General features: G+C 42.1%; 1 long non-coding RNA gene across 1 annotated transcript in view; it reads right to left on the bottom strand.

Moving 5' to 3' along the window:
- Positions 1–9438: 9438 nt before the first annotated feature.
- LOC112543813 (uncharacterized) overlaps positions 9439–18327 on the bottom strand; it is a 44712-nt gene continuing 35823 nt past the window's right edge. Inside the window, exons 3-4 of the long non-coding RNA XR_003087055.2 lie at positions 12328–12575; positions 9439–11574 (exon numbers count right to left, since the gene is read on the bottom strand). This is a non-coding gene — a long non-coding RNA (uncharacterized LOC112543813). The remainder of the gene's footprint in view (positions 11575–12327; positions 12576–18327) is intronic.

Here is an 18327-nt window from a genome sequence, read left to right as displayed (position 1 = left end):
CCTCAGCTGAAAGGCACTGTAAAAGCGCAAAGTTTTCATATTATTCAAAATACACTTGTGTCTATTTCTGCCTGCTGCAGATCAGTAATATTCTTTAACTTTGGGTGCTATACTTGTCGCTTTTTAAAACAATTCTGTATTATCTCAGGGTGTGTCTACACAGCACAGTTATTTCAAAATAACAATGCAAGCAATTCTGCTATTTTGAAATTACGGACGGCTTATTCCGGCTTCTGTAAACCTCATTCTATGAGGAATAACGCCTATTCTGAAATATCAATGTCAAATGAGCTATAGTGTGGATACTTCACTGCTACTATTTTGAAATAGCTCCTTCCCAGGGCCATTCAAACTAATTACTCTCCAGTGCCTCCTGGGGCTCTAAATCGAGGTAACACATCCACATTAGGGAAGCCTGCCTCGGACTAATTTTAAGGCTTCCCAGTGTATAGACACACTATTTCGAAATCTAATCTATTTAGGAGTATTTCTTCCAGACTAGCTTATTTTGAAATAAGTGTGTGGTGTAGACATACCCTGAGGCTACACCTCTCGGGCGCCAGAGAGATGTAGATTAGGCATGTCAAAATTGCTAATGAAGCAGGGATTTAAATATCTCATGCTGCATTAGCATAAACATGGCCACCGTTTTTTTTCAAAACGGAGCTTTTTCGAAAAAAATGGCAGTCTAGACGTGGATTTGTCTAAAATAAACCCTTTTTCGGCAGATCCTGTATTCCTCCAAAAATGAGGTTTACAGGAACGATCGAAAAAGGGTTTATTTTTGACAGATCTGCATCTAGACTGCCATTTTTTTTGAAAACCTCCATTTCGAAAAAAGTGGTGGCCATGTTTATGCTAATGAAGCGCAGGATATTTAAATCCCTACTTCGTTAGCAATTTCAATGTGCCTAATCTACATGGGTACATCTACACTACAACGTTAATTAGAACTAACTGAGTTTGAATTAGTTAATTCGAACTAAGCTAATTCGAACTAACGGATCCAGACTAAAAAACTAGCTCGAATTAGCGTTTTGCTAATTGGAACTAGCATGTCCACATTAAGTGGACCCTGAACCAGGCTTAAGGATGGCCGGAACCAGTGCCGGCAGGGCATCAGAGGAGGACTTAGAGCGTGGAGATGCTGTCTCAGGCTAGCCGAGGGCTGTGCTTAAAGGGTCCCGACCCCCACCCCGGACAGACAGTTCTCAGGGGTGTCCCGCTTGCAAAGCAGTCCTGGCTTGGATTACCCGGAGTACCCACACTGGGCACATCACAGCAGTTGGCCGCAGGCTGCCATCTGGGGAGAGGGAGCAATTGGGGGGGCTGCAGGAGAGCTTCCACCCCCAGAAGCCCGCAGAGCCAGCCCAGTCCTCCCCATCGGGGGCGCATACCCCATTCCTCCCTCACCTCCTTCCTCTTACCCTTCTCTAGCCCCTCTTCTTGATGTACAAAATAAAGGACAATTGTGTTCAAAAATGGAATCTGTCTTTATTAAACAAAACTGGGGGAGACTGGGAAAAGGAGGTGGGAGAGGGGAGGGCAACTAAAATGATCAGAGGTTGGGAACAGGTCCCATATGAAGAGAGGCTAAAGAGACTGGGACTTTTCAGCTTAGACAGAGGGCGGACAGGATAGAGGTCTCTAAAAGCAGGAGTTGGGTGGAGAGTGTGAATACAGAAAAGTTCTTCATTAGTTCCCATAAAGAAGGACTAGAGGACACCAAAGGAAAGGAATGGGTAGCAGGCTTCAAACTAGTACCAGAAAGTTGTTCTTCACAAAGCAAAGAGTCAACCTGTGGAACTCCTTGCTGCAGGAGGCTGTGAAGGCTAGAACTAGAACAGAGTTTAAAGGGAAGTGCGATCAAGTCATGGAGGTTGGGTCCATGGAGTGGTATTAGCCAGGAGGTAGGAGTGGTGTCCCTGCCCAAGGTTTGTGGAAGGCTGGAGAGGGATGACACGAGACAAATGGCTTGGTCACTGTCTTCTGTCCATCCCCTCCAGGGTGCCTAGGGTTGGCCGCTGTCGGCAGACAGGCTACTGGGCTAGATGGACCTTTGGTCTGACCCAGGACGGCCATTGTAAACTCAGGGCTCAGGGTCGGGGGGTCTCAGTGGACCCCCTTGATTCTCTTGCACACCTGCTCCTGGGTGGCCAGACTGGCAGCTCTCCTGCCCAAGCCGGCCACTTTCCTGTGCCTAGTGCGGAGGTCGTGGACGAGGTCCACGATGTCCGCACTAGCCCAAGTGGGTGCCCGCCTCTTGCGGTCCCGGGCAAGCTCCCGGGAGCCGCCAGCCTGGTCCCGGGAAGAGGGGGAGGGCTGGGGGGCATCCGGTGGGTGGCTCGATCCGTGCCAGGTGCAGGGTCTGCTGGCTGGGTGCTGGCAGGCTTGCACCTGGCATGGGCTTCGTAGCCAGCCCGTGCCCCTTTAAGGGGTCCGGGGCGGGGGCAGACGAGTTTCCCTGGTGTTGGCCAGAGTGGCCACCAGGGAAACCTGGGGAGGGCTAGCCTCCCACTAGTTCGAATTAAGGGGCTACACACCCCTTAATTCGAACTAGCTAGTTCAAACTAGGCTTAATCCTCGTAAAATGAGGTTTTCCTAGTTCGAACTAAGCGCTCCGCTAGTTCGAGAGCGCTAGTGTAGCGCCTATTAAAGTTAGTTCGAACTAACGTCCGTTAGTTCGAACTAACTTTGTAGTGTAGACATACCATCTCTCTGTCACCAGAGAGGGGTAGTCTAGACATAGCCTTTGGGTTTGTGTGTTTGTTTTAATCTCTAGTGAAACAGCCACTAAATTTGTAACCACATGGATTCTAGGGATTTGGCTAATGCTTGGTAGAACTGATTCCTGTAGCAGGAAAACACGGTGGAAAGAAAACGATCTCCATTGACTGTGAAGAAGGGTCGCTAAAAGTACAACTTTTGGATGAGATATATTCATGGTAATTACTATTGATTACTGACTGTTGTACGGTAAATCGAGGCAGTCCATGGTATCTTGCTGAGAACTGACAAACTCAAATCTGAAAGTATCAGGCCAAGCCTGAGAAGCATACAGTACAGCAGTTACTGTGACCCTGGTTCCCCTGGCAACTACATTCCAAAAGGGCCTCACTTTGATAAGGCCGGTACCAAACAACCAAACAACCGGGCGGGATTGTTTTTCATTGTCTGCTTTGTTCCTAGAAAATAAGCTTGGATCCCAAAGATCACGCCAAGGCAATACCACCCCCGCAGTAGACGCATTATATTTTTGGCTGACAAAATGACCATCAACATGACTTTGTTTATGTTGGCTTATTTAGCTTGTTAGGAATAACTACCTGTATTATTGATATCATGTTTAATTGGCAATGGGCGGAGGTACTGTGTAACTGTCGTAGACCATTGGCTTATGTGCATATCTGACTTTCGCTGCTAGACCTATCAAATAACTTCTCCTCCGTCCATCTGCTACCTATATAATCTAATGTATGTTTTGTTTAAGTTAGTGCTCACCGGGTTAACCCCGATGAGTACTCCACCAGCTGTGTGAACCAATAAATCCTCTGCTTGTTTTCACCTGCACCCAGCGTGTCCAAGAAATTATTCCCTACAACTGTCCTATTTCATTCTCCACACTTTACCTATTCATGGACAGGAAATAGACACCCAGATCACCCCTTTGGAAGTGGCATGAGTGACTTGGTTGCCTAAGGATGATGTTTTCAAATCCATTAGTCGAGGGGCACATTTAGGCCCATGTTGGGGAACATTACCACCCTTGTGATATGCTGTATCTTCATACAATGTAAGAAATTACAAGGCTCAATATGTGTTCCAGTCTGAGCATGAGCTTTTATGACTTAAGTCCTCTTTGCTAATCTCACTTCAGATGTACTTAGATACAAATTAATGTGATGCACAGTACTGTTCCCTTTCAGGCTTTTGGATTTTTTAAAAGCTTAGCGCTCATGAAAGGTGCCAGGTCGACACCTTTCTGCATCCTTTTTGTTGTTAACCGGCAGTAAATCCCTACTCTGGGTAAATCTAAAAGAGATGTTTGAGCTGGCAATGGTGCTCCCTGTAAGCTCCGGAAAAAAGCGCCAGTCTATTCCTTTTTTTAAGAGGAATAAGGGATCTTTCGGAAAAGGCTTTCTTTTCCGAAAGATCCCCGTCTAGACTGGCGCTTTTTTCCGGCAAAGCTCCAAGCCGGAAAAAAGCGGCAGCCATGTTTATGCAAATGAAGCGGGGGGAATTTAAATCCCCGCTTCATTTGCAATTGCAATGTGTCTAATTTGCATCCCTTTTACGGAAAAGGGATGTAGTCTAGACACAGCCGTAGTGTGTGAAAAAAAATGAATCTTTATCTTTATTCAAGATGTACATGCAGCCAATGAAATTGAAAATACTTGTTTTCTAAAATAATCAGCCTGGAATTTTCTGAAGATACAGATTTAGCATTCTGTGTGAGTTAAAAGAACACTGGAACTGTATATACTATATATCATAGTTGTATTTGCAGACCCAGCACATTGTCCTTTCACAATCTTTTCTAAGGATCTTTAGGGAAAATATACATTGGTATTAATGATAGTGCCAATATCCCCCAGTTAGGGATCAGGAAATCATTGTGCTAGGTGTATAGAATGAGAACAAAAGAGAGACATTCTGAATCAGAGACAGGGTTCCCGATAAGCTGAATGCGTGTGCGGCAACTTAGGAGGGATTCTAATGTCTCCCAGCTGATTAGCAGAGCATCCACAGCTGGATTTGTATTTCTAGTGGTGGTGCACACTCACACGTGCCTCAGTGCACATAAAATTTATTCCACACATGACTAGAAAAGATTAGAGGGAACATTGCCCAGAGACCTTAAAGCAGTGTTTCTTAAATTGTGATTTGTGGTCCACCGGTGTGCCGCAAGGCAGCTGGAGTTGTGCCACAGAAAACAGAATTCAAAATGGCTGCCCTTAAAGGGCATCTCCCACACCCTTTTTTTTTTTTTTTTTTTTGCTCAACCAAAAATCCTTGGTGTTCCTCATTAAAAAAAATATTGTTTGGTGTTCTTCGGTCTTAAAAAGTTTAAGAAACACTGCCTTAAAGTCTAAGATTCTTTAGTTTCCAGTTACTTGATTGCTATCCTCGAGGGTGCTGAAACCAAGTGCCTGATTCTTATTCAGTTGTTGCCAGGTTGCTCTTGGTGACTTTTCAACAGGAGCAGAAGCAGGACAAAAAGGAGAACTTCTGGCAGTCTTAAGATACCAGTTCAAGTGTTTTCATTTTTATTTATTTCAAAATATCTCCACAATCAAGTCCTTTGTGTTGCCTTTATGAGTATTGACTACAGCCTACATAAAAGTATGGACTTAATGTAAATGGAAAACCGCTTTAGTTCTAAAGAAGAGATTTTCCCCACACAGTCTTTAAAATGTAAACCCCAATATGGGAAAAGAGGTACAGTTACAACTTATACTATTACCCTTGCTGGATTTTAGTACAATTGTTTTATTTGTAACAGAAAACAGCTGCTGATTTTTTATTAGTGTTTGCCCAGTTTTTACCTGAGGCTGGCTAGGATGTAAAGCTCTGAAAAGCTATCACTTTAAAGAGTGAAAAACACACATTCCAGCGATTTTCTGATCCATTGGCTTAGCTAAATTCAGAGTCTACATCTCTGACTTGTGTTTCCTAAACCCTACAGTCAATGAACCAGATCATCAACTGATGTCTTTTTGTTACTCCACCAAAAGGCTATGCTTTTCACGCATCCCAGCTACCGGCTACCATATAGTGTATGTACAATAATATTTCTCAGACTTCCTGTTAATCACACAGTCAAAAAAGCAATTGTAAATAAATTGGATAATGTTCCTTTTTAAGCTGATTCAGTCTAACTTCAGTGTGGTTGTTACTAGTCTATAAAAGAAAAGAATTTGAACTGTAGCATTTTGTTCACGTGCTACCTACCACCAGTGTAAACTCCTTGTTTTCCATCCTGACACCTTGTTGGGGATAAACTAGACCGCCAATTTAGCACTTTCCTCTCTAAAAAAAATTGCACCACATCAGCATCATGGGAGTTCTGACCAAATGCATCAGACATGTTCACATGTCTACACTGCACAGTTATTTTAGAATAAACTATTCCAGAATAGTTATTCCAAAATAGCTTATTTGGAAATGACACATCTACATTGCAGGGAAGCCTTGAAATTAGTCTGAGACAGACTTCCCTAATGTAGAGGTGCCATCTCGATTTAGAGCCCCAGGAAGAATTACTTACAATGGCCCTGGCGAGGGGCTAGTTCGAAATAGCAGAAGTGGAGCATCTACACACGCCTTATTTTGAGATAGCTATTTTGGAATAGGCATTATTCTTCGTAGAATGAAGTTTACAGAAGTTGGAATAAGCCATTTGTTATTTAAAAATTATTTTGAAATAACGGAATTGCTGTATAGACGCTCGCAAAGTTATTTTGGAATAACGGCAATGATTCTGAAATAACTTTGCTGTGTAGACACACCCATAAAGATTTAAGGCCATTTTGAACAGACAGCTTGTTAAGAGAGTGTGATAACGACTATTTTGGCCTGCCCATGATATTTTCATAAAGAATGTGAAATTGTTTGCCTGCCATAAAATGTGATTACGTTTAGAAGATTGCTCATTTTAGAAAATAACACTTTCTGCTTACAACAGTAAGAAATTGCTGTATAATTCCTCTAACTATTTCTAATGGTTAATGATGCAGGCTAATGTTACCTCAGTGCACTGTTCATCACCTCCATGATAGATCTTATTAACTGTGAAAGAAAATGTTCTGACTTAATACAATATAAATAGAATGCAACTCATGAAGTAAGATCCTTGAATATTCTAGGACGTATTTCACCAGGACCCAGTGACATCTAACTTGTCTAAGTAATTTTTAACTTGTTCTTTTCCTATTTTAGCCTCAGATCTTATTTCATTGTCACTGGAATTCACCGCGTTAGATGTCCAATCACTACTAACCTTTTTTTGGTGAAAACTGAAATAAAGTCATTTAGGACAATTGTCATGTCCACGTTTTCTGTTATTGGTTTTGTCCTCTCTCATTGAATGACAGGCCTACCCTGTCCTTGGTCTTCCTCTTACTTCTAATGTATTTGTAGAATGTTTTCTTGTTACCCTTTATGCCTCTGGATAGTTTAATCTCATTTTGGGCCTTGGCCTTTCTAATATTGTCCCAACATATTTGTGTTTTTGTTTATATTTATGCTTTGCTCTAGTTTCCACATTTTGTAGGGCTCTTTTTTGAATTTCTGATCATTGAGATCATGATCAGTGTTCCCTGTAAGCTTAGAGGCCCCCCTGGAAAGATTCAAATGCCACCCAAGCTGATTAGAAGAGCACTCACAGCCAGCAGCATGTGTTTCTATGGGTAGTGCACATCCACACATACCTCAGTACACATACAAAATATATTCTGCACATGGATGAAAAGAAACAGAGGGAACTCTGGTCATGACTGTGAGGGAATACTAGCCAGGGATGTCAAAGCTGAGCAGTTTTAATGGGTTTCTTTCTCTTAAGTACCAAATAGAAGCGTAAAGAGGTAGGATGGGAAACAACAGCGCGTCTCAAAGAAGAATCTCAATGTCACATAGAAGTTTGTAAAGAGATAAAGAAATGCAGAAGTAGAACGGGAGCAGTGAACTGCTCTGTAGAGTTGTAATGCTAGACCCTAGCCTAATTCTCCATGAAAATAAGGGAACAGACCTACATGTTGAATTAAGTCAAAATGACCAAGTATGTTGTTGTGGTGCGGGATTAGGTTTAAATTGTAAAACTGCCTGTTAAATTAAAACATAATTTACAAGATGAACATCATACCCTCATAATTTCTTTAGTGGTGATTAAGCAGGAGTGCCATTGTTCCAGAAAATAAGATATTGTGTGCTTTAATCAACATTCACCATTGCTTTTCTAGTTTTGTTTAAAACTAGAAAATAATGCAACTCCTGTTGGAGATCATCCTTTATTCCTTGGCTTCCCACCACTTCAAAGGGTGGAAGAAATGAAGGGGAGATCCCAGCAAAAAACTAACGAGTTGCTCAGATGCTGTTGTGATACTGTTCTGTGCCTGAGATTAAAACAGAATGAGCGAATCCACAGCAATATTCAGACTTTTATTCCTTCCTCCATTTACATAGCTCTCTCTCTCTCTTATGAAGCTCTTGCTGAAAGTGGAGGTCTCTAAGGGTACATCTACACTTGCTCCCTAGTTCGAACTAGGGATGCAAATGTAGCCGACCGAAATTGCTAATGAAGCGGGGATTTAAATATCCCATGCTTCATTAGCATAATCTCGCCCATGCGCTAGTCCGCTCACCAGCTGATTCAAACCAGGAAGTGCACTCTGGGATGCGTTAGTTTGAATCAAATCCGTTGGTTCGAACTAGGGAGTCCCGGAGCACATTTCCTGGTTTGAATCGGCTGGCGAGCAGAATAGCATGCGGGCGAGATTATGCTACTGAAGAGCAGGATAGTTAAATCCCCGCTTCGTTAGCAATTTCAGTCAGCTACATTTGCATCCCTAGTTCAAACTAGGGAGCAAGTGTAGATATAATACCCTTTGTTCCTAGACATTGCCCTGTTGCAATGCTGTACCTCACCCTGTTGGGAAAGTATCTATCATCACCAATACTATGGTTCTGATCCCCCAGTTGGATCTCTGAAAGTGATCCCTGGCACCTGTGAAGATCCCCACAGATTTGAATGTGTCTCTCTCTGCTTGGGTGTGATTATAGCCCCAAGACCAATATTTTTCCCCTTAGCCTTTGACAAGGGTTTTTTCTTCCACTGTGTTTACCCTTTGTGCTACTTTTGGGTGCCTCATTGATAAGCTCCTTGTTTGATGAACGCCCATGAGCAGATTGCAATGGTCTTTATTTTAGTCAGTACTCAGAGTGATGCTTCTGATAATCATCTCTCCATAGCTCATGCACAAGCAGGGCTCAGGAGGATTCAGGATTTGAAATGTGGGCTGTTTTTTGTTGGATGTAGTTATCACTTTTCATCCAGAGACACACACTGGAATTTTTCCGAGAAGCCTATGGGTTAGGCCGTTTAGAAGAACGACTCACCAGCCACACCCTCGTGGCTAGATGTGACCTCACATGTTCTCCTTTGGCACCCCCTGCCGTCAGCCACTTTGCTTCTGTGGAAGGCAGCTGCTCCTATGACTTGCCTTCTCTTCTGGCGTGAGAGTCTAATCAAGCAATGGTCCAATGGCTCTACCGCTGATCTTCAGCCTGACTCATGCAGCTCAACAATCTTAGCACCTCTCATGTTAGGGGATTTTCACACCAAGCCTCAGTGGCTGCTTGATAAACCCAGGCCAGTCCTTCTTTCTAGTCTGGGTTCCAGTCCAACAGCCCCATAGCAAGCAGCTGTCTTCCTGGCCCATTTCTTACCCAAGTCTGCCTTTACGCTCTTTTTCTCTAGCCCCTTCTTGCACTCTGCAGTTATTTCCTACTGTTGTACCAAGAAAGTGCTCCCAAAACTTTCTCCCTGAAGACCCAACTCCTATCTTCTCCTTCAAATGCTTTCTGTGGGTCCATGTCTCTTCCCTCCAGAAATCCAACCCCCTGCCTGCCTCCCTGTGCTCTTCTGTCAAAGATCACCACTGCTTGCTCCCCACCAGAGCTATGCTTCCCTAAGGCTCTTCTGGACCTTTCCAGAGTTCCTTTCTCAAAAGAAGATCCCAAGGCCTACCTTTCCTGAAGGTCTCCTACCTTCTTTCTACTGCCCTGATGTCCTTCCTTTGTTAGTCACCACACTCCACCCAACTGGAACTCATTTTTATTTCAGCCACCTGTCTCCTCCGCATTTGGGCTTAGTCCTAAATTGGGCCTGGCTCAACCTGGATGCACTCATTGCTCTCCAGCTCCAGTTAACTTTTTCTCTGAGAATGGGGAATATGTGCTCTATCACAGGACCACTAGCCCCACTAAAATTCATTAAGTCTCTTTGAAAAATCAAATAGGTCCTGTTGAAAAGCCTTAGGACCTGTTTCTCTATTTGGACACAGGACAGAAAATATAAAGAAGAAAAATTATTTATATTTTCGATCAGAATGATTTGACCTGTCAACATTTTTTTTTTCAAAAGGTGGACTAAAAATAAATATAACAGATTCATTGAGTGTGACACTTTTTCTGTCAAATATTTTGTATGTGAAACGTTTCAGTCAGCTGTAATATATACAAAGAAAGAAGCAGATTGTTCCAAAGAATACTGAATGTGAGCTGTTTGATCCTTGGTGCCAAACACTGGATATGACATAGTAAGTCACAAAAATTGTGAGATTTAAAAAAAAAATTGTATTAGGTTTTCTGATGTTCTTCTTACAAAAGATACAGTGAAATTCTTCACTAATAAAAGTCACTTTTCGTCTCCCTGGGAGGACATAAGATTGAGTTTGTCTTTCTTACAGGTAGAATACTAAGAGGGTGAAGTAATATCAAGCTCACCGACGGGAGGAGGGGAGGGAGGAAGGTGAGGAGCAAAAAGGCAACTGTCCTGAAACCCAGTGATTCAAAAGGGCCCGGGGATCCTCACCACTGCTACTGTGGGATTGGCAGCGGCCAGAGCCCCAGGCCTTTAAATCGTTGTCAGTGTCTCATGTTGGCAATTTCAGGCGGTGCTGAAGGCTGCCTGTGATAGGTGTGGCGTGCTACAGGTGGCGCTGAGGGACGGTGTGTGGGGAGGCACAGTGCCCTCCAGCCAATGCTGAGACTCCCTAGGGGAAGCTAGTCCAGCCCCGCCCCTTCTTCCTGGGGCCCTGCCCCTTCTGGGGTAGGAAGCCAGGCCATCCTCAGCCTTGCTTCAGGGGTGAGTCTGTCATCCCCGCTGGGGAATATCTTTTGTTGAACTTACTTCTGTTGGTGACAGAGATAAGCTTTTGTGTTTACACCGATGCACGGCTTTCAAGCTTACCCAGAGAAACTTGTTTCGCCAACAGAAGTTGGTCCATAAAATACAACACCTCACCCATCGTATCGCTCTAATATCCTCAGACTGGCATGGCTATTGCACTGCATATTTCTAGCTGTAGTCGCATTTAACTTTTGATCCATTTCTAGTCAAAGGCAGATGCTGCAACTATAATTGCATTGTACCTTTGTGTTTACAGAATACCAATTGCCAGACCTGAGGCTGTAGAAAAAAGGCACTAGATACAATGCACATAGTATGCGCAAACTTAAGTGTTATTGATAATAAATATCTTGCACACAACACAGCTAGGTATGATTACAAGACAAAATTTCAAGATGGTCACCCTATCTACAATAATCCCTACCTTAGAAAAAGGAGATTGGTTGTCAACCCTCTACTGGCAAGATGCTACTTTTATGCATTGATTCATCCTGCATACTGAAAATACCTTTGCTTTGTGGTGAACAACAAACATTTTCAATACAAGGTGCTCCACTTTGGACTCTCCACAGTACCACGGGTCTTTTCCAAAGTATTGGCCATCGTGGCAGCATACTTCTGCACATGGAGATTCACCATTTTTCTGTATCTTGATGACTGAGTGCCTGTTAAAAGCACAGACGTGTCAAGAGGCAGAAGCAGTCAACCTCACCATGTCAACGTTTCACAGTCTACGTTTACAGATAAATCAGCAGAAATGCAAACTAACACTGACACAAAAATTAGAGTTCATAGTAGCTCACCTGGACTGCACAGTGGTGATAGCCTCACTTCCACAACAAATGTGGTGCTAGTTCTGGGCACCACATTTCAAGAAAGATGTGGCGAAATTAGAGAAGGTCCAGAAAAGAGCAAAAAAAAATGATTAAAGGTTTAGAACAGTGGTCCCCAACCTTTTTGGATGGCAGGTGCCACGCGAGGCTGCCGGGTCTCCCGGAGGTGGGGCTGCGTATGTGCCACGCGCCCGGGGGTAGGGGCCACGCATGGGCCGTGCTCCCATGGGCGGCGCTAGGCAGGCACACATAAATGCCCCAGCAGGCGCCATGGCGCCCCCAGGCACCACGTTGGGGACCGCTGGTCTAGAAAACATGACCTATGAGGGAAAACAAAGACATGCTCCTGATAGGCAGAGGTATATGTTTGGCTAGAATCAGGCCTGACATGGACAAACAAGAAGAATATGATTGTGAAGCTGACATACTTCCATTAAATATTCATTCATTAATCCCTAAGGGGGAAACTCACCGCTGTGCAGGAAGCTAGGCATGTTCACAAATGAAATGCCACTTAATCCTATTAGGGGATTTACACATATTTTGTGTGTGCAGGAGTGAGTTGCATCCATTGTTAAAACGTACCTCTTTACAGAACTAGGTTTTCTGTTTTCTTATGACTGGAATACTGATGTTGGCTGAACTAAACATAATTCTTCCTTCCTCTTCTCTCTTGCACTCCCTCCCCCGGAACCTGAGTCATGTTCATCCAGAGGATAAAAGAGCGGGTGTAGATGTAAGACGCATGTTATGACACATTATTTTAAGCAACATGTACTTGGCACGCAGAGCTGCGGAGGCAATTGCTTTCTGTAGAATCCTTTACTAGTATTCTGAAAAACAACAACAGAAAGAATTGTAGTTAACAGTAGTAAAATAAAAAACTTAAAAAACAACCAATAGTCTGGTAGCACTTTAAAGACTAACAAACAAAAAATATTCTTTCATATCCATCTTCCCATGTTGATCGTTACATATGCATTCATCTAAATCATACTGGAATGTCTCCATGTGGTGTGCAACTTTTTTTTAAAGGGCAGAACAATTTTCATGGTAATTATATGTCAGATTTGTGCGACTCATCTCAGGAACATCATGTTTGTGAAACATCTGAATCATGCACTTCATGACAGTGGAACAAAATCCAAAGCATTTAAGACATTAAAATAACAGGCTGTGACTTCACTCAGAGGCAAAGCTAAGTTTCCCATTCTGCTTGCATTCATTAATGAATATGGTTGGCTTCAGATCTGTGCAGGAGCGGATTCATCATGAGAGTATGTCTACACAGCAAAGTTATTTTGAAATAACTTTCCTAGCGTCTACACAAACCAACTGCTATTTCGAAATTAATTCAAAATTGCGGAAGGCTTATTTTGAAATTGGCAAACCTCATTCCACGAGGAATAGCGCTAATTTTGAAATTGCTATTTCGAAATAAGTGCTGTGTAAATGCTTATTTCAAAATAGAGAGCCTCCAGCCTTTCTCAGGGTGTCCTGCTGGCCGCCCTGGCCACAAGGTAACTTCTGACCAGATGCCCTGCCGGAACCAGCATTCCGGCTGGCCTTAAATGCGATTCAGCATCCAATCAGTGTAGACACGCTATTTCGAAATAGCAGAAAGCTATTTCGAAATGCATTTTGTGTGTAGACACGTTATTTTGAAATAAGATATTTCAAAATAACGCTGTAATGTAGATACCCTTAAATCCAATGTTTGGGGGCACAGGGCTCCTGACGGGAGGGAGGGCCCCAAAGGTAGGAAAGTAGCAGAGCTCATGCAGATGGCCTGACTGCAAGCCCTGGCTGGTGGCTAAGTGCTGCTCCTGGAAGCAGCCAGCATGTCCTGGCAGGGGGACAGCTCCACATGCTGCCTCCTCTCCAGAGCAGGACAACTGTTGTCCTCCTACCCCGAAGGGGCATGAAGAAATTTGCTGGAAGCTGCTCTGCAGGGCTATGGCAGCTCCCTTCCCACTTTGGTTCCCTCCCTCCGCACTGCTCCCAGAAGCAGCCAGAGTGTCCCTTCAGAGCCTGTACTGAGGGGGCGTATCTGCGCATTGCCCCTACACTGACTCCACAGCTCCCATTGGCTGGTAACTGCAGCAAATGGGAGCTGCAGGGGTAGTGCCTATGGGAAGTGATGCACAGAGATGCCCTGGTTCCTGTCTCCTAGGAGCCACTGCCAGACACATGTGACATTCACTTTGGGAGCCATGTTGCCCAAGATAAGCTCCACCCCCCCGATCTCCTCCTGCATTCCAACCCTCTGCCCCAGCCCAGAGCTTGCACTCTGCACCCAAACTTCCTCCCAGAAACTGAGTCATGCATCCTTTCCTGCACCCTAACTCCTTGCCCCAATAAAGGTGCCTCACTTTATTTTCATTTACCTAATATAGGAAGAGGATGGGGGAAAAATAATGAAAAATGAGGAAGATAAGAGAAAATGTTCTTTTTTTTGTCTGGATACCAAGTGCAGGCAGGCTGGTGCTAAAAATGAGAGCAGCACACAATATAAATATAATGGAGATTGCTTATCTCCTAGAACTGGAAGGGACCTTGAAAGGTCATCAAGTCCAGTCCCCTACCTTCTCAGCAGGACCAAGTACCATCCCTCATGGATTTTTGCCCCAAATGGCCTCTGCAAGGATTGAACTCACAATCGTGGGTTTAGCTCAAACCACTGAGCTATCCCTTCCCCAGCTTACACTAAATCTACTACTGGATCTGTGACTATATCTAGGTTTAGGTGAGAACTAACTGGTGGGGAAGTTTTGACCAGTTTCTCATTTTAAAAAAAATGAAACAAAACTCTTTACAAACCAGCATTAGTTTCAACAACTCTCCCAACATGAACAACTTTTTGCAAAAAGTTTCAAAATTGTCAACATGTTTTGCACTGACATTTTTAAATGAACATTTCCAGTTTGAAATGACTTTTTATTTTGAAATGTAAATTAATGAGACCGAAAATGAGACCGAAAAAAGAGAATACAAAGAAAACAGGTCAAACACTTTTCAAAATTATCGAAATGATACCTTGTGACTGTGCCCTTCTCTGAGTATTTGGTGTTTGGTTAAAAATTGGGACTTTCTTCCAGATTTTTGGATGGAAACATTTTTCAACTCTCAGAAATAGTCACAGGATGGGAAACTAAGGTCAGAGTTGAAAATTCTAAACTGTTGTGAACAATCTTGTACTTGTTGGGGGTATTTATTTCTCATCATAAACTTTCCCATTTCTATTCATATTTGTTGAGGGGAAAAATGCTAAAGAACATATGGTTAATTCATTTCTGAACAGCTCTCAGCTTCCTGAGCCAGATGGCCTCTTCACATTCTTCAACAATTACTAGTTATGGAATCATTCATTTCATGCAATGGAAGGTTGGTGGCACATTTTTGTCATTTGATTAGGAATGGAAAATGCGCCTTTTTGAGTCTTAGGCTACGTCTAAACTATGATCGTCTTGCAGAAGAGCAAATGCAAATGGAGGGCTCATTTACATATGTTGTGCTCTCATTTGCATTTCCTCTTCCTTTCCCTTTTGCGCAAATGGTTTTTGTGCAAAAAAGTGATGTGTAGACTGTGCCTTTTTGCACAAAAACCCCCTTTTGCATAAGAGCTGTTCTTCCTCAAAAAATGAGGAAAAAGGGGTCTACACAGCACTTTTTTGTGCAAAAACTTCTTGCACAAAAGGGAAAGCAAGAGGAAATGCAAGTGAGAGCGTGACATATGCAAATGAGCGCTCCATTTGCATTTGCTCTTCCGCAAGAGGATCATAGTTTAGATGTAGCCTCTGATCAGACCCAGCAGAACAACTCATGGGACTGCAAAGTCAAACCCTAGAATGCAAATGCTTTCATGGTTTCAGTGTTCCAGTTTTGTTCCTTTTTTGGGTAATAATAAATTAGCAAAAGACCAACCTTGATTTTAGAGACCTGTGAGTTACAGCTTGAACTATTGTGCAAATGAGTTTTCATAAAAAACATGTATTTGTGTTATTTTTAATTGTTTCCATATACATTTCAGGTACATAGTCCATAGCTGGCATAGAGAGTCACATAGTTCAACTATTTCACCCAGGAAACTCTGCAGATCCTTGCCACTGAACTTGCATTTACAGATTTTGCAGGCAGTGCTTAGCTGTCACGGAGCTAAATGGAATATAAATATACTAAAACAAATAAATGTATGGTATTCGGCTATGTACAGGACAGCGCTCCAAAGAAAGCATTCTCATTATTCAACTCTGTATCTCAATTTTCTGCTCTGAGACAAATACAATTTTCTTTTCACGGACAAATGATGAAAATGATTTGAAAGGAGAACATGTCTGTCCCCAGTGCGTTGGAGAAACTCTTCCAGAACAATTCATCTTTATGTTAATCTTACCCATAATATTCTGCCAAGGTTACCTCAGTCAGATCTTGAATATGCAATTTGAGTGCAGATCATATAACACAAGTGAAAGCTTTGTGAGGGCATCTAATATTATCTAGATTTATATTCACCTGTGAAGGGGCAGCCTTCCATTATTTAAAAAAAAAATCATTCCATTTTATATGTAACTTCTAAATGCCCATGTGAAAAAGTGTCTCCTTTAAACAATGAATAACCATCCTTGGTGAGTAATGCCAATTTCATGTAAATTCTGCAAAGTGGTTGGTTTACGTGATTTTCTCCAATACAATGATGCGTGAGTGCTGTCAGTTGTCTGAGAACACAGCCTTTGATTATTTTAATTGTGCTAGGAATTTTTAGAGGAAAAAATGCCGTAGTTAGAAATAAATGCTAGTCCTAAAAAAAAGTTACAATTCATATTTTCCATACAGTGAAGGTATGTCATAATTGGAGGGTTCAACTCATCTGCTTAAAACTCCCTTGAATATTATATTCAAATTCCTTAAACAACTAAAGCATAGGGCATCTTATATTGTCTATTTCAGTGTTTCCCAGTTTCGTTTGGCCACAGAACCCTTTTAAACTCAAAATAATTTTGTGGCACCCCTAATAACAGTCTTAGGTATGGAGCTGAAAAAGTAGACCACAAATAAGTGAGGATAATAATAAACAAATCCTAAACAAGGTCATGATATCTACTATTAGTTTAATTGCACATAATTAAAAACATAAATCACATTTAATGTGTACAAAAATATTATTTTTTAAATCATAAAACGTTATTGTAATGGAATTTTCTCATTATGTTTTCCCTTATGTTTACTTCGAGGAACCCCTGGGTTCCGCGGTATACCATTTGGGAAACACTGGTCTATTTAAATAACTTTCGATGCAGATCTCCAATCTCATGGATAGGATGCGAAAAAAAATATTTAAAAAACAATTAAACATCAAGCAATTAATCTATATAAAACTAGTAGCTCACAAACAGTGGGCTTTTTCAAAGCATACTTCCTAGCTGTACTGAATTCGCTAGATAACTGCTAAACTTTTAAAGACCTTTCTTCTTTCTTTTATGAAGAAATGCAGTAGACTGTATTGAAGACAGAGAGGGCAAGTGATAGCAAACAAGATTAAATTATTAATTCAGTGACATTATTTACTTTTGCAATGAAGCTGAATATTGAAGAAGAGAATTTCTAAACACGGCAGCTAAAATTGCATGTCCATAGGCAAAATACTTAAGTAGAGTTTCTACAAGCAAAAGATAATAATGCCTTCTGAGCTCTCCAAATCCTGATCTACACTAGGGTTTTATTTCGAAATAACCCCCCTTAAGTCGAATTGATAAATGGAGCATCCACACTATCAAGCCCATTATTTTGAAATATGGGGCTTCTTATTTTGAAATCTGTAGTCCTGCTTTTCTCGGGGAATAACACTAATTTTGAAATATTTATCCACTATAGTGTGGATGCTCCAGTGCCACTATTTCAAAATGACTACTCCCCAGAGTCATTCAAACTAATTACTCCCCAGTACTTTCTGGTGCTCTAAGGCAAGGTAGTGCATCTACGTTAATAGAGCCTGCCTTGGACCAATTTTGAGGTCCAATTGGGCCATGTCTACACTAGGACATTATTTCAAAATTACTAATTTTGACTTAACTCCCAAATTAACAAAATCGAACTAGTGTCTCCCACTACAGGACTATACTTCAGGTATCTGTTGGCAGAGAGTATGCTAATGAAGCACTCATGAGTATTTGTCGCGTTGTCATTTGCACATCTCTGCCGACGCTTTTTGCGCAAGAGGTTTTTGTGCAAAAACAAGCAGTGTAGACGGGTTAGTTTTGCGTAAAAAACCCTTTGCACAAGATCCCTTATGCCTCAAAAAAGGAGGCATACAGGATCTTGCGCAAAAGGGGTTTTTTTGGCCCAAAACGGCCCATTTTACACTGCTTGTTTTTGTGCAAAAACCTCTTGCGCAAAAAGCATCGGTACAGATATGCAAATGATAGTGCAACAAATGCTAATGAGTGCTTCATTAGCATATGCTCTGCTGGAAAAAAAAAACAGTGTAGATGTAGCCTCAGTAAATCACTCAAGATCTGCCTGGACCAAAGAGCTCCTAATTCAAATTCACACATTACAAACAAACAAACAAACAAACAAACACGGTCA

This window comes from Pelodiscus sinensis, chromosome 13 (assembly GCF_049634645.1).
Source record: "Pelodiscus sinensis isolate JC-2024 chromosome 13, ASM4963464v1, whole genome shotgun sequence".
Lineage (NCBI taxonomy): Eukaryota > Metazoa > Chordata > Testudines > Trionychidae > Pelodiscus > Pelodiscus sinensis.
The sequence above is the reverse complement of the archived record's forward strand: the minus strand, read 5'-3'. Positions and strand labels throughout refer to the sequence as shown.